The sequence below is a fragment of the Lissotriton helveticus genome, chromosome 8, assembly GCF_964261635.1.
Source record: "Lissotriton helveticus chromosome 8, aLisHel1.1, whole genome shotgun sequence".
NCBI classification, from domain to species: Eukaryota; Metazoa; Chordata; class Amphibia; order Caudata; family Salamandridae; genus Lissotriton; species Lissotriton helveticus.
This window is the reverse complement of record NC_136069.1, coordinates 432,214,573-432,236,567: the sequence shown is the minus strand read 5'-3', so window position 1 is coordinate 432,236,567 and position 21,995 is coordinate 432,214,573.

Sequence of the window (21,995 nt, the reverse complement as noted above, 5' to 3'; positions counted from 1 at the left end):
AAGAATGCCATCAAACAGTCTTTGTCCCATGGTACCGGATCGCTCACCTCCTTGTGCGTCAGTTTTTGCAAGGGTTTTGCTTTCAGTGAAAAGTTCGCGATCCACTGTCGGCAATAACCCACCATCCCTAGAAACATCCTGACCTCTCTCTGTGTCTTAGGCGCATTCATTTTCATGATCGCCTCTATCCTGTCTGGTGACACCTTTCGTTTGCCTTTCTCTATTCTGTGTCCCAAGTACTGCACTTCTGTCAGGCAGTACTGCAATTTTCCCGGGGACACCTTGTGCCCATTGGCAGCTAGGTGATTTAACAAAGCAATGGAGTCCTCCCTGCAAGCTTCTTCTGTTTCTGACGCCACAAGAAGGTCGTCTATGTACTGGACCAGAACTGACTTCTGGGGCAGCACTAGACTTTCAAGATTTTTCTTCAAAAGCTGGTTAAAGATCGATGGACTCTCTGTATACCCCTGAGGGATACGACACCATGTTAGGACGCGATTTTCCAGCTTAAATGCGAAAAGAAAATGGCTTTCTTCGTCCAGAGGGATCGAAAAGAAAGCCTGACAAAGATCGATCACTGTGAACCACTCTGCTTGGAATGGAATCTGAAACAGTATCACTGATGGATTCGGTACCACTGGACAACACGAAACGACTATGTTATTAATCTTTCGAAGGTCCTGCACTATCCGAAACTTCCCATTTGGTTTCTGCAGACCCATAATCGGGGAGTTGCATGGACTACCCACGATTTCTTTCAGTATTCCCTGTTTAATCATGGACTCGATCACGGGTTTTATACCTGCAATCGTTTCTGGGGTCAATTTATATTGGGGTGTTCTTGGGAACTCAGCATGCGGTTTCACTACAATTTTCACTGGGTCCACCCCTTTGACCAAACCTATCTCTTCCCCAGTGAAATCCCATACTTCTGATGCCACTGTCTCTCTCAAGTCCCAGGGGAGCTCATCTACTGTCAAAGTAGGATACAGCTCCACGCATATTCTTGAGTTTGCAACTTTGAAATCTGCATCATCATCATTGGTCAATACCTCCACTCCCTGAGGTGTACAATATATAGTACAATTCAATTTACACAATAGGTCTCTTCCCAGCAGACACACAGGGCTTGAATCGCAAACCACAAATTGGTGCTCATCGCTGTACTTCCCTATTTTCACCTGTACCGGTTCTGTCAATTGGCTGGTTATTCTCCTATTTGCGACCCCTACCACTTGTATGGTCTCTCCAGACATGGGCAGGTCTGGAACTGCAGCTGATCTGATCGTGGACCTAGTGGCTCCTGTGTCCACCAGAAATGTCGTAGGGCACCCTGCTACTTCTGCTTCGACATAGGGTCCCCTCTGGTCCACCTCTAAGGCTGCCCCGAGGGTGCAGTCTTCTCTTTCCACTCTCTGTCCGGTTAATGGGTCCACATAATAGCACTCTTCACCTTCCACAAACAGGGGCATTTGTCTATAGGTCTTACCCACAGTCCCTACTCGAGGAGGTTGCGGGAACTGAGCTCGGGGAGGAGCCCCCCCCCCTTTGAGCACCTTTCCTTGGTATGGCGTCACCCCTCTTGTAGGTGTGCTCTGGACCTCTTCCTCCTCTATCTCTTGTTCTCCTATCTCTACATTGTAGGGACACTCGCGTTTCCAATGCCCCACCTCGTTACACTGGTGGCACCTAGTCGTTTTCTTCAAGGTAGCTATGTCTATTCTAGGTCTAAAGGTAGAACTCTCCTCATTGCCCTTGTTCTGACTGTACTGCTTCTTTCCTCCTGTACCTGTTCCTTGCTGCTGTTGCTGCGGTCCCCCCTTTCCTGCTGCCTGCATCTGTACCACCATCAACTTTTCTTTTAGTTTCTTAGCCTTGGAGTCTATCTCATCACAGCAGTACCTGGCATATCTCAGTATTTCGTCTAGGGGTTTACTTTGCCAACAAATCGAGTGTTGCTGAATCATTAAACTAATATCCGGTCTCAGTCCCAGGACGAACTTGGACACAAATTGCCCTATGTCCTTTGGATCCATTACATCCAAGCCGCTATACTGTTTAAACGCCTTCAGCAATCTCTCGTAATATTCGTGGACTGTCTCTTTGGGTTCCTGTCTGGTTCGGTCTATTCTGACCCAATCTATGTCTTGCATTGGCACTTTCTCTTTCAGCCAAGTCATCACTCTCTCGAATTTTGCCATCACAATCTCGGACGGCCCATTCGTCTTAGCATCTCTCTCTGGCTCCGTTGTGGGCCACTCAGCGCTAACCTTGCATGCTGTCCACAGATCTCCTGGTACTACAATGTCAAACAGCGTGTTCAGATCTATCCATAGGACCTTTGAGATTTTTACAAACCTCTCGACTTGCTTGTACCACTCCACGGGGTTTTCCCGCAATTTGGGGAAGGAGGTGGTAAAAGCAGCTAAATCTCCCCTACTCCAAGGGACATGCACATAATTCCCATTTGCGACTTCCCGCAAAGGGTATGCTTCTATTCCCTGCAGTCCTGGTGTCATACCAAGCGTGCTTCTCCTGCCGGTCCCTTTCTTGGACCACCTCTCTTCCCACTTATCTAGTGCCCTCCATGTCCTTATTCCAGCGATCAGTTCCCTTATGTGCGTTTTCAGCCCAATCGTTCTCCTCTCATCTAGGTCTCGATCTGTGTAATGTAGCCTGTGGTTACCCTGTAATGCTTTGGTTCTTGACAGATCCACCATATATTTGCCTGCTAGTTCGACTAACTTCTCATGGACTGCTCTCGCCTTTCGAGTGATGTCCTTTGCCATATACAGTATTTCATCCTGCTCATACATTTCCATTCTTTCTAAAGGCAGGGTACCATCTACCATGTCATCCAAATCTGACCTTAAGCTGGAGACATCAAGTCTCTTGGCTTTTATCTCAGCTCGCAATATGTCTTTCGAAGGGGGCTCACTGGTCTCCCTACCATCCCAACTTCGAGCTCTGCGTTTGGGCTCGGGAGAGTTAATGGGTGGCCTCCCTTGCTCCCATCTCTCCAGGTCCCATGCTCGGCCATCCTGTCTTGGAAGGTGATGGAACACGGGCCTGTTACCCCTACTCTTGCTCTGCCCACTCTCTTCTTCTTCTCTCCTCTCACCGTACACCTCTCTGTTATTTTCCCTCTGGTCGCTACTCTCCCTTTGCCTCGTATCGCTCAGTATCCGATACGATCCTTCCTGGTTCCCCATATTCCCTGGGCTGCGCTCATTTCCGTCATCACAGGGTCTATGGTGCGACCTCTCACAACTCCCATTCAGTTCTCTGGTGCCAGGCACACAGTGTGGACACTTAAAGCTGTTTCTGTACTCTTGTGCTCTCCTCTCCCCTTCACTGAGTATTGGGCGCGCCACCCCTCCTCTCTCGGGGCCCCCGTTTTCCAGATCTGTTCTATCTCCACTCCGGGCCCAATGGGTGACTCCCCTACTCTCTCTCTCTCTACAGTCCCACTCCGGGCTGCTCTCCCCAGCCCCGCAGTGAGTCCGAGCTCGGCTATCCTGACTTTCCCTTTCAGCTTCCGCAGCTATGATGTTCTTTTGGGCCTTCACTGCCTCATCCCACTGCTTCATGTACTCATTTAGCTCTTGAAAGGATTTTCGTCCAGATCCCCTCAGATCCGCTGGCCATCTAGGGCCCCCAGGATCTCCTCCTGGGTCCCCTGCTGTGTGCATCGGGGTGCTCCACTCTCTTGGTATCGGCATCTGACTTGGGGAATTGATCGTATCGTTCCTTCTTGCCATCTCTGCTCTTTCTCTGTCCTTCCGTACCCGTTCTTCCCCTTTTGCTCTCTCTTGGTCATATATCGATATTATAGGACCTATGGTAACAGGTACCTGTAGTGCATCTGGTAATGTGTAGGATGTGGCTCTCTCCGTTTCCGGCGCTCTTTGCACCACAAACCTACCGACTACCTGCTGCACCTGACTAGGCTGGGACAGCTCTTTCTTTGGCTCAGGATCCCACTCTGAACTGGGAAGCGGTCTATGCTCTCCTGCAATGCCCCCCTTTTCTCCTTCGGTGTGCTCGACCTCTCCCCCTGCTCTATTATACGGGGGTGGCCTGTCTGTCAATAATCTGTTTATCAGGCTGTCCTCTGTTTCGCTCTCATCATCCTCTTCTAGGGGGCTTTTATTTACGGGCACCTCTAACACTGGGTACAGTTTATTTACTTCCAGGTTATGCACTCTCCATCTTTTAGCATCCGCATCCCACCTGGCATCCTGCACTGCCCTTACCGAGCGTTTCACCCTTTCTTGTCGTCTGTTCATATTCTTTTCATGCGCTGCCCTAATCCATGCTTCAAGGGCTTCAAACTGGGTCGGTCTAGGCAAGGGTCTTATTGAGGTCATGACTGATTTTAATCGATGTAACACCTCTAATCTGAACGTCCCGTACTTCGGGAACGTCAGTTCCTCATTTCCTTCCGTAATCTTACTCCACTCTGATATCCAGAGGATCGTATGCAACCCAACATTTACTGCCATGTAACGAGCTGGCGTACCCTCCGGCGGGGCTTCTTCCCCTTCATACGATCCCCGCTTCTCTTTTCTAAACACCGCTTTCAACCATTTAAAACACTTCATGATTATGCGCACGATATCCAGCCTCGCTACTCTGTTTACTTCCTGATGACAATCCACCAATCCTGTCGCGGCTTTGCTAGCTTGGCCTATCGCAGCGCGGTCTTTCTTCGGTCGGCCAATCACGTCGCGACCCTTTCTGACGTCACTTTTCTCCGCTTCGCAGCAGCACCCCTCCTTTCTCAACTCGTCTCCCGGTTATGCATGCGTCCCATTCATACACCGAAAAATGACTACTTCCGACCAAGCGGTCACTTCTCTCGACTGTACGTCCACAGTCTATCTGTAATTGTCAACACAACTGACGAAATGTCTATCGTCTCTCTGATAGGTTGCTTACACACACAGTAACTTCCGACCAGCGTCCGTTACTCACGCACTCACTCTTACGTTCCCCCTATCTCGGTCTTTCGGGTGATCAATGGTACCTCATGACCCCCTTCACACTAGTTGACAATTACTCTGGGTGTCCGATACACCCGAACCACTTAAGCTCTCCTTGAACTTAAGATTTCCACCGGTTGCGCGCGCTCACAACCTGTTCCACAGTCACTCTACAGACATTCAACTCCGCCAGACATTACAACATAGATACAATACAAAACACCGCAATCTAACACGCATAACCCTTTATACTCACTCTCGACCGATACTGCTGCTGTTTCTGTCTCACGTCATCCGGATCTTCTTCGGCGGGCTGTTCTTCCAATCATCGATTTCTAGGGGCCTTGGGGTAAGCTAACCTGGCCTAGGCTACCGTCCTCAAGAAGGCAACCATCCTCTATAGCTACCAACTGGAAGGGCGAGATTTTGATCGATACCTTAGCACTATTGATCCAAACCTCGATCTGGTCGACTGAACCTTTGTTGCCTGTCTTTAAGGTACAAGGTACACCTATTTCCAAGCTAGTTCACCCAATAAAGGACTCTACTCCCAAAGATCACAGACAACTTCTAGCTTTCAAAAGTTTATTGTAAGGAAATGATTAGCTGCAAATACAGGCATCTCAGAATGAGATTCACGAGATACACAGGTCCAATTACATACATGTGCTCTCGGAAAGCCCTCAGACGAGCAACGGAAATCACTAACACAAGTTCTAAGAATAATAAAGCTATTAGCATCGACGCATATCGCTCCTTCATTTAAGTTGGAGGAAAACGCACAGGTTAGGCTGTCCCTACCCTGCTCTAGATGGTATCCCTACTTAACCAAATCCCAACCTAACAAAGGTGTCAGCAGTGAATGACCCCCAAGGGAAGTCACTCACTCTAAATCTCTTGGTGAAAACCTATAGTTCTCCAGTCATGACCCCTCTCTGCCTACCCATCCGCTCTCCTAAGGGTCCTCAGGTATCTGCTCTAACTCCACCCAGGGGTGCTGTCCCTAATACAAAATAGTCAACAACATTTGAGACGCCCCTTTCGAGACGCCCCTCACGTGGTGTAGCTTCTGGCTTTTTCCATGATGCTTTGTATTGGGCCTCATACGTTAGAGTTGACCTTGCTTCTCAGACTCTTCTCCGGCCCGCTGATACCCCTTAAACATTCCAGAACCCTCCTCCATGTCTGGGCCGTCTACTGAACAGACCTCTATTCATTCATTTATAATTGGATCCCCCCTTTCCCGTTGCAGACAGATATCTGCCGCCAAGAACCCAACTCTCATAGACTTCCAAAAAGGCTTGCAACATTTCTCAGCCCAGACATGTACGTGTAAATCAATGTTAAAACGTTTCAGGCCTACAATATTTCTCATAATGATTATAGTCATTCAACTTCTTCATTAATTAAAGCATGTTAATACTCTTATTCTATTATTCAGTAAACATTTTATAAATCCTGGCCCATTAATGCAATGACCAAAACATTAATACAATCTGTGTCGTGAAAAGAAACATCTTCCCTTTCCCTCCAGCTCTGGCCCTGAGGCCTACCACATTCTGCGTTTAACCACCTACCATCTTACATTTTGACAGCTACACGACATAGATTCAAAAAAATAATCACATCTAATAAAATCATATAATGTCACACATTTCTGTATTAGTTCCACTTCTACTTAAATCTCTATATTAGTTATACATTTAGAATATAATTGCAGATACTATTAGCACTCATGGCATTTCTCCTCATGATTTGTGCTTACTACAGGTAAGTGTGATGCACTCATACATTTAGGTCAGTTTGCGCTCTCTCAATAACATGGGGTGTAGATCATAAAGCTGAATCCACCCCCCCATATTATCAAGGCACACATTAGCTCGTGACAAGAACGCTTGTTTTCACGCGCTAATGTTCCCTATCGCCGGATTTCGCCTACGTGTTGCGCATTGATAATGACGCGCTAACACGGCGATAAAATCCGGCGATAGGGAAATGTGCGATGTGCGTTTTTTAACGCACATCTTGGTAATATAGCCCAAAATCATAAATAAAAAGCCATAAATATATACATACATAGAGGGGCTTTGGGTTAGTAGGCAGTCTTTATGCACTGATCTGATAATGGTAATTCATATTTAGCTTTTTTCCCACTACAGCACACTGCATGGGACAATGGATCAGCCCACTTTAGCCATTGGGTCTGCTCACTGTGAGTGACAGTATTTTGTCTGTGGCACATATGCATATCCATCGGCAAAATCATAACATTCAGTGCCAGAGCTTGTGAGCCAATATCTCTTTGATTTTTATTTTTAGTTACTGTGTATTGCCTTTGCCAATAGTAATTTTTTTGGGTAAGGCTTTGCAGCTTTCAACACATTTCTACCGACTACTGGCTAGAGATCGCTTGCACTCTCTCTTTTGTATCTTAAAGAAAGATTCCACCCATATCTACAAATTGAAGGTTGTGTCATGAAGCAAATTCGGTTAAGAAACCTAGACCAACCTTTTTGTCTCTTGCTGTTTAGTCCAAACATACAAAATATTGCTCTTTAAAACTTACAACTTAACATATAATAAAATTGCACACCTAAAGATTACAGCTCCAGTTACAGACACATTTCCTGCAGCACTTTCAGAGAGCTAGCATCATAACACAAGGGCACATTTATCAAAGTTTTGCGTCGTGCTTGCAACACGCAAAATAGTACAAGGATGACACAATATTTAGAATGATATTTACCAAGCCATGCACGGCCACATTGCTTGGCCCCGCATGGCTTACTAAATCTGGAGTAAAGCAAGGCAGTGCAAGTCATTGCCTTGCGTTACTCTGCCTCAAGGAGGCGCAACAGGGGTGGAGCATGGGTGTTTCCAAGCATCCACCTATAGATTTTGGTGCATTCTCAGATTGGCCATGACTGGTAAACCTGGAAATGAGTCAAAGTGCTATGCCTTCCAAGGTGAGGCATAAAGAGGACAAATATCATTATTTCTCCTTGTTTTTCATCTTTCTGCAGCACACGTTGAAAGAGGCAAAAGCCTCCGAGGATTGTTTTTCTGCTGGAAGGTGTCCCTTCCTGCAGAAAAACAATTCTGTCTGCAAAACAGGTATTTTTGCGCCATGGTGCAATGGTGCCTGTGTTGGTGCTAGGCAGCAGTTTATGCACCAGCGGGGGCAGAGACCAGGAATGTTCATTATCTCCTTTTTGTGCAGTGCAGTAAGGTGTCTTGCTACATTGTTTTGCGTGAAATAATGATAAATATGGCCCTTAGTTTATACAACAATGGTACAGATCACATTTGCATTTTTGTTGTGTGACTTGTTGTGGAGATTGTATCAACATTCACAAAGGGGTAAAGGGCCCCAAGGAGACTTCCTTCCCATTTGCGAATGGTTACCACCACCCTTGAGATGTTGGTAAAAACTTAATGTTTTTCAACCGTAATTCGGTAGCAAAATATTCATACATACCACGGCGATTCGCTTTTTGGAATGGATGCCCCAAGCACTACCCTTTCAAATACTAGGGGGCATATTTACAAGCCCCTAGTGCCATTTGAGTGTCACTTTTTTTGACACTCCGGTGGCGCTGTGTTCTGGCCCATATTTACAAGGCCACGCAAAGCCACTTTGTGTGGCTTTACACAACTTTGTAAATATGTTTTTTTTTCACACAGTACTCAGCGTTAAAGGGGGGTGTCATGGGTGCTGCTGTGGGTGTTCCCACGCAACAGCATGGCTTTTTAACACTGCTCCAGATTTACCAGGATTCATGAATCTGAGGCAGGGCCAAAAACTAATGCCTTTCCAGGGTAGGCGTTAAAGTAGTGTAGCAAGGAAAAATACTTTTATTTCTCCTTGTTTTTTGCTCATTCTATGTGTGTTGCATTCTGCCCATCTTTGCATGAACAGCAAATGCAACAAGATACCAAGATGAAGGCATGAACGTAGCTACTCACAACACAATTGCATGTGTGAAGAGTTGTTCAGAATAAAAAAAGTTCCTGAACAGTAGCAAAATAGAAAAAAGCATAAGCAGTCATGGGTTGATGCTCCAGGGAAGTGAACGAGTTACAAAAAGGAGGGACCAGGAAGACAGATTACCCACTGGCAACAAAGAATTTTAAAAGACAAGCAATTACACAAATGAAAAGCGATGGGTGGAGTTCAAGCCCATTAAGTACATACAACAGATCATTCTGACAGCACAAGCACTGTCTAGGCTTGACCTAAAAAAGACAGGAATGGCTGTGCCTAACATGGGACAATATGGGCAAACGTGATGGATTCAATTTGGTTTCAAAATAGGGCCATTGAAAGAGCAAGTACCACATTTGTGGTTCACTCAGTACATATAATGCAAAATACTGTATATTGATGGAGCCGGAGAAGGAACATAGAGATCGTTGAACAAGAGTGACAAAATAAAGAAAATATAGTGCTCAGCACTAGAAACATTTATGTCACAACTAGAAAGACAGCTCCTTCTTTCCTTGGCCGATACTCCCAATCACTAAGCTACAGAGCCATGTCATTTTATGCAAGTCTGGTACTTAGCTTTGGCCTCTAAGTTCAGCTTGTCTCATAGGGCCCGATTCACAGAACTAACTTAAGACAAAATCCTAAACGTACTACCATTTTGGTATTCACAGAAGGCACTTACTCATTTTGGTATTCACAGAAGGCACTTACTCATTTCAGTATTCACAGAAGTCATTTAGGAGTCCTAAAGTTAGGGCTGCTAACTATACTACTCCTAAACTGAGACTCCTAAACTGAGAAAAATCCTAACATTAAGACTTTCTGTATTCACAGAAGGCATTTAGGAGTCCTAAAGTTAGGACTCCTAACTTTAGGACTCCTAAATGCCTTCTGTGAATACCGAAAGTCTTAAAGTTAGGATTTTTCTCAGTTTAGGAGTAGTATAGTTCTGCCAAAGAGATTTGTAGGTATGGATATATGTATATATGGATATATGGATAGGAGTTGGCCTAACGGCTAGGGCGCTCGACCTCGGACCTGGGGATCTGGGTTCGAGTCTCGGTAACGACACCAAAATCTCCTGTGATTCTGGGCAAATCACTTAATCTCCCCGTGCCTAAAATGAAAGTGTGTCCTCATGTAACATAACTGGAAAATATGTAAAGCGCTCTGATACCTGATTCGGTTTGGGTCTAGTTCACGCTATATAAAACTCTGCAAAAAAAAAATGGATATGTAGGTCCAGAGATGTAAGGAACTTCCCTTCCTGAGGAATAGGAAACCTTCCTGCAAGGTGATCTTCTGAAATGATTGTTTCCTCTGCAACTTTTAAAGTTACTTGTGGTCTACGATAGGCCTGCACTCTACAATTTTCTTCCTACCTAGCAAGAACCTGGAATAGAAACCAAAAATATTTTGAGACTTTTGAACCTTCTCAATTGCTTAATTCTATCCTTGGTAGTTGATTCAGACGCTTCTCCGGGAATTCAGGGTGTGGCCAGACAGCACAAATTAAATCCAGCAATATGGGGTAATAAGGGCCCATACAGGATCAAAATGAGCAATTCACCCTCCAATAGTCTGCATGGAGGGAAGTGGGGGGGGGGTCAGCATTGTCAATACAGGCTTAGTATTGGTATCTCTGATGATTTACGGTAAACTGATGGCCTTGACATCTACATGAAATTTAACCTTGCCATAGCCAGAAAGTCTTGAGGGGAAAAAGTGGGGACCTTTTAAGCCATACTATTTGTATCTCTGCTACAACTCTGTAAATGTCTAGACCCACGAAAGGATCTAGACATTGGAAGGAGTGCATCTGTACTGTATGGCTCCTAATGAGCATGCCGTTAGACCTGGCATCCTTGGCGTGGTTTCCCCAGTCTTTTTGCCTCTGCCTCCTGTAATTTTGCTTTGTGCTGGATTACGTTTTTGATGGTCTAGATGCTTTGGGCACTTTGTCACTGCTGATCAGTGCCAAAGTGCAAGTGCTTCTTATGTAAATTGTGTTTATGGATTGGTGTTTCCATGAGTCACTTATTTTATTTACTTGTAAGTCCCTAGTACAGTGCACTGGGTGTGCCCAGGGCGTATAAATCAAATGCTACTATTTGTCCATCACTGTTGTGTTTGCAATTACCGCTCTAAGTGTACTGGGGATGCTCAGACGTGAGTCCCAGGCACTCCACACCACTGGAGTCAAGCTAGCCGGGCTGATGAGAGGTGTTACCTCGAAACCGGGCCGGTCCTCGGATGCTTGTTTCCGTTCTGGGAAGGACATGGCTTTTGTAGTTCGAACTGGACTGTTCCCATGGGGTACAGGGTCAGTGCTGATTTGCATATCGCCATTGTCTAACCCAGGGTGGTGTGGAGTGGAAAAACGATGGATTTGGGCCCAGATCTTTGGACTGGGGTGAATGTGTGACATTGATCCACATTCTGTCCATCACTGTTGTGTTTGCTAGTGGGCCAGCAGCACTGATTGGGCCACCCACACAAGCAGCCTTTCAAAGGGTTCTCAGACCTGCCACTGCAGTGTCTGCGTGCAGTTTCCAACTGCCATTTCTACCTGGCAAATGCACCCACTTACCAGGCACCAACCTTCTATTTTCTTACACGTAAGGCACCCCTCAGGTAGGCCCAGGGTACCCCCAAGGGCAGGGTGCAGTGTATGTGAATGTTAAGACATGTACTGGTGTGTGTGACATGTCCTGGTAGTGAAACACTGTGTAGTTTGTTTAAAGGCTATCTGTCCCATTGGAGATACTTTTTAACATCTCACATGTATAACTTCCCATGGGGACAAGATAGGAAGATGGAGTTTACGTTCTCTGAACTCAGGATTTAATAACGCATGTTTAGTGGGTTTGAAAATGCCACTTTTAGAATGTGGGCATTTTATTTTTTAGCCATCCTATGTGCCTCTGCTGAGCTGTGGATAGACTGTCTGGTTTTGGAGTGACAGGGGCTAGGGCTGTGCATTCACTGCAGACAGCCACTGGGGAGGGAGGGCTTGAGGTGTGTCTTGCCTTGCCTGGATGAGACAGGGCTGGGCTGAATAGACCTGTGATACATTTAGGGTAGTTGTAGGAGATTTCCTTGCACCTGAATAGGCCTGGTTTGCCTTACACAATGCTGTCTCACCTCTTGCCAGGTAACTGGACCAGAGAGGACAGAACTGGTTTGGAATACATATTGGAACCCAGACCCCAGAGCCTTAGATTACTTCTGGACTCAAGAGGAACCTCTGCCAAGGAAAAAAGCTGGAAAAGCTAAAGGAGAAGTATAACCCCAGTGCTGTGTGCTCAGTTATCAACCCATCAATGCCGGTGCTTCATCATCATCACAGAGCCAATACCTAACGTGAGTGACCTGCCAAATCTATCGACCCCACATCTTCATAAGGAACCGATGCCTCAATCCCACCTTTGGTTTTTCTTTGTTCGCCCTAAGTTGGCAGGGTATGCTCAGACGTGAGTCCCTTGCTCACTTTGCCACTGGAGTCAAGCAATCCCGGCTGAAGACGGCTGTAATGCCAGAATCCGGTCCTGGGAAGCTTGATTCCGGTCCAGGGAAGACATGGCTTGGCAGTTTGGGCTGGACTGTTCCCATGAGGCACAGGGTCAGACTCATTTGCATATGGCCATGGCTGAACTGGGGTGGCGGAGTGAGCTAAAGAACGGTGATGGATTAAACCCAGATCAGTTGACTGGGGGTGAGTGTTTGTATTGTCAAAGCTCCGTCCATCATCGCCTTTGGTTTTTCTTTGTTCGCCCTAAGTTGGCAGGGTATGCTCCGACGTGAGTCCCTTGCTCACTTTGCCACTGGAGTCAAGCAAGCACGGCTGAAGATGGCTGTAATGCCAGAAACCGGTCCTGGGAAGCTTGATTCCAGTCCAGGGAAGACATGGCTTAGCAGTTCGGGCTGGACTGTTCCCATGAGGCACAAAGTCAGACTGATTTGCATATGGCCATGGCTGAACTGGGGTGGCGGAGTGAGCTAAAGAACGGTGATGGATTATACCCAGATCAGTTGACTGGGGGTGAGTGGTTGTATTGTCAAAGCTCCGTCCATCATCACCTTTGGTTTTTCTTTGTTCGCCCTATGTTGGCAGGGTATGCTCAGACATGAGTCCCTTGCTCACTTTGCCACTGGAGTCAAGCAAGCCCGGCTGAAGACGGCTGTAATGCCAGAAACCGGTCCTGGGAAGCTTAATTCCGGTCCAGGGAAGACATGGCTTGGCAGTTCGGGCTGGACTGTTCCCATGAGGCACAGGGTCAGACTGATTTGCATATGGTCATGGCTGAACTGGGGTGGCGGAGTGAGCTAAAGAACGGTGATGGCTTAAACCCAGATTAGTTGACGGGGGGTGAGTGTTTGTATTGTCAAAGCTCCGTCCATCATCACCTTTGGTTTTTCTTTGTTCGCCCTAAGTTGGCAGGGTATGATCAGACGTGAGTCCCTTGCTCACTTTGCCACTGGAGTCAAGCAAGCCCGGCTGAAGACGGCTGTAATGCCAGAAACCGGTCCTGGGAAGCTTGATTCCGGTCCAGTGAAGACATGGCTTGGCAGTTCGGGCTGGACTGGTCCCATGAGGCACAGGGTCAGACTGATTTGCATATGGCCATGGCTGAACTGGGGTGGCGGAGTGAGCTAAAGAACGGTGATGGATTAAACCCAGATCAGTTGACTGGGGGTAAGTGTTTGTAGTGTCAAAGCTCCGTCCATCATCGCCTTTGGTTTTTCTTTGTTCGCCCTAAGTTGGCAGGGTATGCTCAGACGTGAGTCCCTTGCTCACTTTGCCACTGGAGTCAAGCAAGCACGGCTGAAGACGGCTGTAATGCCAGAAACTGGTCCTGGGAAGCTTGATTCCAGTCCAGGGAAGACATGGCTTGGCAGTTCGGGCTGGACTGTTCCCATGAGGCACAGGGTCAGACTGATTTGCATATGGCCATGGCTGAACTGGGGTGGCGGAGTGAGCTAAAGAACGGTGATGGATTAAACCCAGATCAGTTGACTGGGGGTGAGTGGTTGTATTGTCAAAGCTCCGTCCATCATCACCTTTGGTTTTTCTTTGTTCGCCCTAAATTGGCAGGGTATGCTCAGACATGAGTCCCCTGCTCACTTTGCCACTGGAGTCAAGCAAGCCCAGCTGAAGACGGCTGTAATGCCAGAAACCGGTCCTGGGTAGCTTAATTCCGGTCCAGGGAAGACATGGCATGGCAGTTCGGGCTGGACTGTTCCCATGAGGCACAGGGTCAGACTGATTTGCATATGGCCATGGCTGAACTGGGGTTGCGGAGTGAGCTAAAGAACGGTGATGGCTTAAACCCAGATTAGTTGACTGGGGGCGAGTGTTTGTATTGTCAAAGCTCCGTCCATCATCACCTTTGGTTTTTCTTTGTTCGCCCTAAGTTGGCAGGGTATGATCAGACGTGAGTCCCTTGCTCACTTTGCCATTGGAGTCAAGCAAGCCCAGCTGAAGACGGCTGTAATGCCAGAAACCGGTCCTGGGAAGTTTGATTCCGGTCCAGGGAAGACATGGCTTGGCAGTTCGGACTGGACTGTTCCCATGAGGCACAGGGTCAGACTGATTTGCATATGGCCATGGCTTAACTGGGGTGGCGGAATGAGCTAAAGAATGGTGATGGATTAAACCCAGATCAGTTGACAGGAGGTGAGTGTTTGTATTGGCAAAGCTCCGTCCATCATCACCTTGGGTTTTTCTTTGTTCGCCCTACGTTGGCAGGGTATGCTCAGACGTGAGTCCCTTGCTCACTTTGCCACTGGAGGCAAGCAAGCCCGGCTGAAGACGGCTGTAATGCCAGAAAGCGGTCCTGGGAAGCTTGATTCCGGTCCAGGGAAGACATGGCTTGGCAGTTCGGGCTGGACTGTTCCCATGAGGCACAGGGTCAGACTGATTTGCATATGGCCATGGCTGAACTGGGGTGGCGGAGTGAGCTAAAGAACGGTGATGGATTAAACCCAGATCAGTTGACTGGGGGTGAGTGTTTGTATTGTCAAAGCTCCGTCCATCATCACCTTTGGTTTTTCTTCAATCCCACCGGGACGTCACCTCACCAGCAACAGTAAGGTACCGACGCCTCACCCCCCTACACCGGTGCCAATGAAGCATCACCTCCCCGACGCCGTGCATCGTCTTTGTTCTCATCGTTTGCCAAGGTACTGTTCTTTGGGGTTCATGTGGCTCCGGGCACCGTGCCACACACCTTGCGGTTGGTGCCATACTTTGGGATTCCCATCAGTCAAGACATCGTAATAGCTCCAGGTGGAGCTTTTGTTGCTGAAAGCTTCGGGTTTTTTTATAACCTGTTTTTGGTCATATCTTGATATTTGTAGAGTGACTTTTTTGTTGCTTTGGTCTTGTTGTGTTTAGATGAAGATTTTCTATTTTTCTAAACTGGTGTGGTGTCCATTTGTAGTGTTTTCACTGTATTACTGTATGTGTGCACAAATGCATTACAGACTGCCTCTTAGATAAGCCTGTCTGCTTGTGCCAAGCTAGCAAGGGGGTTAGCAGGGGTTGTCTAAGGGAGTAACTAGAAGGAAGGGTCCCTACTTGTGCAAAGGTGCAAATCATTGCCAACTAGAGATCCCCATTTCTATCACATGCTGAATCGGTATTTGTTTTAACACTGTGTCATCAAATGTCATATAAGCTATCTGCTCCTGTGCCCCGGGATTGAACAAAGCAGACCTGAGCCAGCCTCGCCTCCAAGGAGCCATCATTCCAGCAAGCTGCTGTAAACAAGCATTAGAGTTTACTATTGCCGTATCAATGATGGCAGCTCAGGCAGTAGCACCTTCTTTAACTCGGACCTTAGCTCCCTCCTTTCTGTCTATCAGAGGCAAAATGTTGTGCCACATTTGGCGGTCATACTGGTTCAGGATGACCTCCTTTTATGGATTTCCGTGCCATGGAACTGACTCTGTCTCCGAAGTAATCAATACATTTACCATTACCTGAACTAGGTGTTATCGGCTTTTGTGAACTGCTGCTTCTATATTGGAGATCATTTTAGGGTGGTGACATAAACACCCTGGTGTTGAGCTAATACACTGTACTTCTTTCAAGGCATGGCATCACTGCTAGTAACAAGAAAGATGTTTGCATTCATTTTCACACTTCCTTTGAGATATGATCCAGGAGGGTGATGGACTTTTGACACCCTTCTGGGTTGTCTTCTTTAAGTCATACACAAATACTGCTGCTCCACCTAGAACATTAGGAGATTAAATCTCATTGCCACTCGTTTAAACTAAGCATTAAATCTGGCAATGAAGTCTGCTTTACAGCCTTGTTGATGGTCTCCTGGTCTCCTGCTTTAGGCAGGATGAAATCCCTCCACTCTTTCTTGTCCTGCCACACGCCATTGCCCAGCTGCTCTTGATCCATGGCCTCACCTTCCTCTCCATATGGATCTGTGTTCTGCTCATTGTCAAGAGAGCCTCCTTATCCCATATCTCTTGGTGTTGAAGGTACCATTTGAGGTGCCAGAGGGTGTGGCAAAGGTGGCATCTGAAGCACAGGAATCTGTGGTTGAGGCAGGGATGGAATATGTTACTGCACTGGTCCTGGTGGAGTCCCTTGCAGACAAAAAATGATGTTTAGCTAAGGGACTAGCTTTTGAAAAACATCCATCATGTGCTGTAAGGTGGTCATGATGGAAACCAGAACCTGCTTCACAAGGGTCATTGTAATAGGGTCTGGATTCATATGATGACCGTAACACCGCCTGTGTCCTTAGATGGAAGACCTCACACACCAACCTTTGCAAACTTCCCGTTAAAACTCTGCGACTCTTCCTTCCTCCTCATCACCCCCTTCCTCATAATCATGGATATAGCACACATCCTGCTGCAGAAGGCTATAGGCTGTAACTGAGGCATGCTTCTTGTCACTGTCATAAGCATCTTACTTGGAGTCCAAGGTCTCTACTGGCAACTAAGCAGAGACAAAAAATGGTGAGTGAAAATAGGCGGGTGGTGCCTCCATTGATGGTAGACAGGTGAAGTTTGTTATTGGTGGGACTGTATGTATAGTTACTACTGTAGATGTGCTTGGTATTGATGCAATTGTGGATGAAAGTAATGCCACTTTGGATGGAAATGTCTTGCAGATCTTACACTGGGACATAACTATATAACATGCTAATGCAAAGACAAAGCAAACCAATACCACAACACAACACAGAAACGCCATACCAATATATTGCAACAACATACCAATCAATACAACAAAATATAACACCAAACTAATGAATAATGTAATAGAGCTGCTTGTTGTATGGTTGATTTGTCCTGTATTGTATTGTGGTTATGTTTTACTTGTGGTGTGATGGTGTTTTGATAAGTGATGCGCCCTTATGTTGCTGGGTTGCTGTGCAGTGTTGCTTTGTAACGTAATATCGTGCTATTTATAGCTTCTAACTAGATTACATGGGAATTTGTTAAAGGTCCAATTAATCGGAGTCTCTACGTTGGAAGTGAGATTCGTTTTTTGTGTTTTTTGGGTGCATAGGAAGGAAGGATGTTGACACTGTTTATGTTTGCTAAGGTAACGTTATTGTAGTTCGCATGTGAAGTGTGATTTTGATTGACTACACATCCTTCTATGCATACATGTGCTGTTTGATTGTGACAGGCAAGAGGAGTATGAGCTACCCATTATTATTGTAATGTCGGTATCCAAGCCATGATCGTGGCCACCCATAATACAATGCAAACCTTGCATAACGTTTTTCACTTATTTATTTGGGAGTTATATTTGTCACTGCACGTTGCACCTCAGACACTTCAAAGAACTGTACAGTTCGAATTAGAGTCCAGGTCAGTGGAATAGAAGACAGCCAATTATCAAAAGGGCTTGACTTCCATCAGATATAGTACCTTTGTTACTATCAGTTCTGTGGTCTAGTCAAAGGTTATTCCCGAATCATAGACAGCTTGGTTCTTCTCTCTAGGTCGGTTATGGAGTTCCATAGGTTTGAGCTTTCAGCTCCTAGAGACCTGCCTCTGTGTTATCTTCTAGTAAGAGTTTGTTCATTGATCTGAAACAATGCAACTGTCCAGAGACTCCTGCTTAGGATCTTTCGAGAGGCTAAATTCTGCCCTAATTCCCAGGGTTTTCCTTCAGAATGTGTTTGTACCATCCAGAGAACTTTCAACGTGATTGTTCTACCGATGGCCCATTTTCAATGCTGACTTGAAGTGGTCTTGCTTTCTAAGGTTTAAGCGCAATCCCGCTGCAAGATTCTGCTGGTGTTGCAATGTTTAATTGGAAGTTCCATATATATCACTGCTCTTCTGTTGGACCTTTTCCTCACCTGCATTGATCGTGAAGCGCCGGAACACCTCTGCTTGAGGTAGCTGTTGCGCTTTATAAATGCTATTATTATTATTATTATTTTTATTATTATTATCACCGTGAAGTAGTCCCATCTAACTATCTATGCATTCACTTGCCAATTACCTATATGCTTAGCTACTCGTTCTTCCATCTAAGCACCCATTCATCCACAAGGTATTTACATAGTCTCACATTCATCAAGACAACCACCTATCAATCAACGAAGAAGCACATTTATTTAATTTTTTACAAAAAGCCAGAGACCTAATGGATTTGCCAATGTTTGTTTTTCTCCTTTGGCTAAAGCTATAAAATGTCTCCAACGGTCTTGAAACACAAACCGTTTTGTTACTGTGACAGCACAACAGAAGCTTGTGGTAGATTGGGGGTGCACTTAAAATTCTCAACAACCCATAGTAAAGGAAGAATCATGCAACCACACCAGACTACATAGACTTGTGCTGGTGTAATTGATTAGTCCAATAACTTTTTACCTGTAACCCTAGGACCGATGATCTTACCATTTATTACCTCAGTTGTGTGCGTCACACTTCTAACCTTTTATCATTGATGTAGTAAGAGCGCCATGGACATTAAAGCAAGCAAAGAAAATGGATCCCGGTTATACCCGGTTTGGTAGTGAACCTAGTTGGGTAGTGAAAAGTTACCATAACCACCACTGTCTCTGGTCCAACTGCACCTTTTTGACCAATGATCATTACGCCCCTTGGTCTTTGTCCTGGTACCCCAGCCTCCTGTCAATCTGGCTCCTTGTACGGACCTGCTCTTAATTTCCTTCTTTGTTGGGTCCCATATGTTCCCACTCTATTCCCTTTTCTAAACACGGGGCTCAATTCACAAAGGTAACTTACGTCCTGGCAGAGTCTCCGACCTTGTGGCAAAATCTCCCCACTCTGGACCAAGGGCCATATGTATCAACATACCCTTTTGCGATTTCTTAATAGCGATTTTTAAGGAATCGCTATTTAGAAATCGCAAAATGGTATGTATGTAGAAATTCGCTTTATTTTAGCGATTTCTTAAAATTCCTTAATTGCGATTAGCAAATTGCTAATCGCAATTAAGGAATACTTTTCCATTAATTTCTATGGGCCCCAAATCTCCGCAGGGCGCACTGCAGAGAGTGCACCTCCGCACTCGTAACTTCACTCCACGTAAGTTACCTTTGTGAATCAGGGGGCTAAGTTTTTCACCTTAGAAATCATGTTGGATAGCTGTTGAAATACAAATTTTCTCCACGTCTCTACACACAGGCAGGACTGTGTTTCATTGGTCATGTAGCGTTTTTTCCAGCATGAATTACGTTTCTGTTTTTTACGAGAGTAGTCATATATAACATATATTGTTTTGCCCTCAGAATACTTCAAAAACATACTTGGCACGTCAAACAGCGATAGAAAAGAACGAATTACTTGGTACGTCAAACCAAACGCAAAAACCGTCCGGGATATAATTGGCCGCCGGTCTTTTAAAATCATGAATAGACGTGTTAAAAATACCTCTTTGGACGAAAGAACTCCATTTAAAAAGGAGCGCGCGGACTGACGTAAGTCATGTACCGCAGTGACTCAAGGAGGGCGGGACCACTGAGGATATTTCATTGTGTGCTTAATTTTAGACGTGAGTGACAAGATGCTACACGCTGGCCTTCTGTACAGCACACAAAAGACTCACCAGGAAGAAAGAGGCCTAAACCCCACGGCTCCGCACTAAAGCTTTCCAATTACACAGCATAAGGCAGAAATGCACCCGTAGAAAGAGCAGAGGGTCACCTTTGAGCGATCAGCCCTGAGTGCACTCCAGCAAATCAAGGCTGCTGTATGGCAATAGGGAAGGGCCTGCAAAATCCAATACCGTGATGATTGATAAATGGACCTAGTTTGTTGTTAGCCTGATTTGCTGCTGATGTTTCCTTACTTTAATTGAATAGTTATTAATTAGAATAGTCTCAGTATGGGAACCTTCGCTATGGCAGTTAAGGCCTTTGAGTTAGGCATCCATGTTCTTCCTGGATTTAGCTGGATGACGCCACATCACTCTGAGGGGCAGATTTACGAGCCCCAGGTCCCACATTACTGACGCCGTTGCGTCACTTCTGTGACGCAGCGGCGGCGTAAACCATGCGCCACGTTGCGCCCTATTTACAACGTGACGCATCTAGGGAGATGTGTCACGTTGTAAAGCCCTGCACAACATGAAACCCTGCATCAGGTTTCAGGTGGGCGTTCTTGCGCGGGGGGCCGTTCCGGAAAAGTGCCTGAGTGAAATCTCTCCGTCACTTTTTTGACGCCGCTGCGTCAAAACATTGCGCCTGCTTGAAGCAGGCATAAGGCGTGACACACCATGTTAAGGATAGGCCAGGTCGGAACAGTGCTGGAGTTGCGTCGCGCCCGCGACACAACTCTAGCACTGCGCCAACCTTACGCCGGCAGATGCGATGCGCATCTGTTTATCCTTGCGCATTGTAAATGTGGCGCATCTGTGGGGGGGCAAGGGTCATCACGCATCTTTCCTGGCGCTTCCCTGCTGATTTGCAGGGATGCGCCAGGAAATGCAAATCTGCCCCTGAATACATAAGGGCATATTTACAAGGGCATTACGCCACAGGATTGTCACTTTTAATTAAGTTCCTGTGGTGCAATGCACTGCTCCATATTTACAAGGTGGCGTTAAGCCACTCAATGTGGCATAACACCACCTTGATGCCCCTTACCTCAGCAGTCCGCTGCGGCAAAAGAGCAGGCAAAGGGCAGTACACATAGAAGTTACAAATCACCATTAGTGATTGTTTATGTGCAGTAAGGGACACCTTCCTGCACATGAGCAATCATTCCCTGCAACACGGGCACCCGTGCACTATGGCACCCATGCACTATGGTGCAAGAGTGTCTACGTTGGCGCTAGGCAGCTACATTTAGCGCCATGGCTAGGGGAAACGCAGTGGCGCCCCACAATTTTGTAAATACAGTGCATCCCTGCGTTTTGAAACTGTCGGAGGATGGCGTTTGCAATTTGCTTAACACAGTGCTCTGACAGTTTCTTGTAAATAGCCCCCATAATGTGCTATCTCTGTTTCTGAATCTCTTCTCTGTTCTGTATCTTTACCCAAACCCGGCAGTTCAGGTCACAGATAATAGAGCACAAATTTCAGAAGCCTGAAATCCATCTATGGCAGTCGAGCCCGACACCCTCCAAAATCCAATGCATGAGAGACTTTAGGGACCTTATTTATGAAGGTCTTACGCCGCCGTTGCCTCACTTTTTAGTGACACTGAGATGGAATACTCCATGTGTCAACTGCGCCCTAGTTAGAAAGTGACGCATCTAGGCAGGTGCGTCACTTTGTAAATGCATGCGCTGCCTTATACCTGCCTCAGGTATAATGTATGCATATCGGGTGTACCCAGGTAAAAAAGTCTCGAAGAAGTGCCACAGTGAAATCTTTGGGATTTCACGGTGCCACTTTTACGACTTCACAGCGTCAAATCCTTCCGCCTGCTTAGGAGTGACTTATGGCCTTTCACATGTAACTCGTCCATGTGTAACGATACCATTGCTGGAGTTGCATCAGTTGACCGACACACTCCAGCAATGTGTTATGACTGCGCCACCGGATGCGTCAGGTATTTGG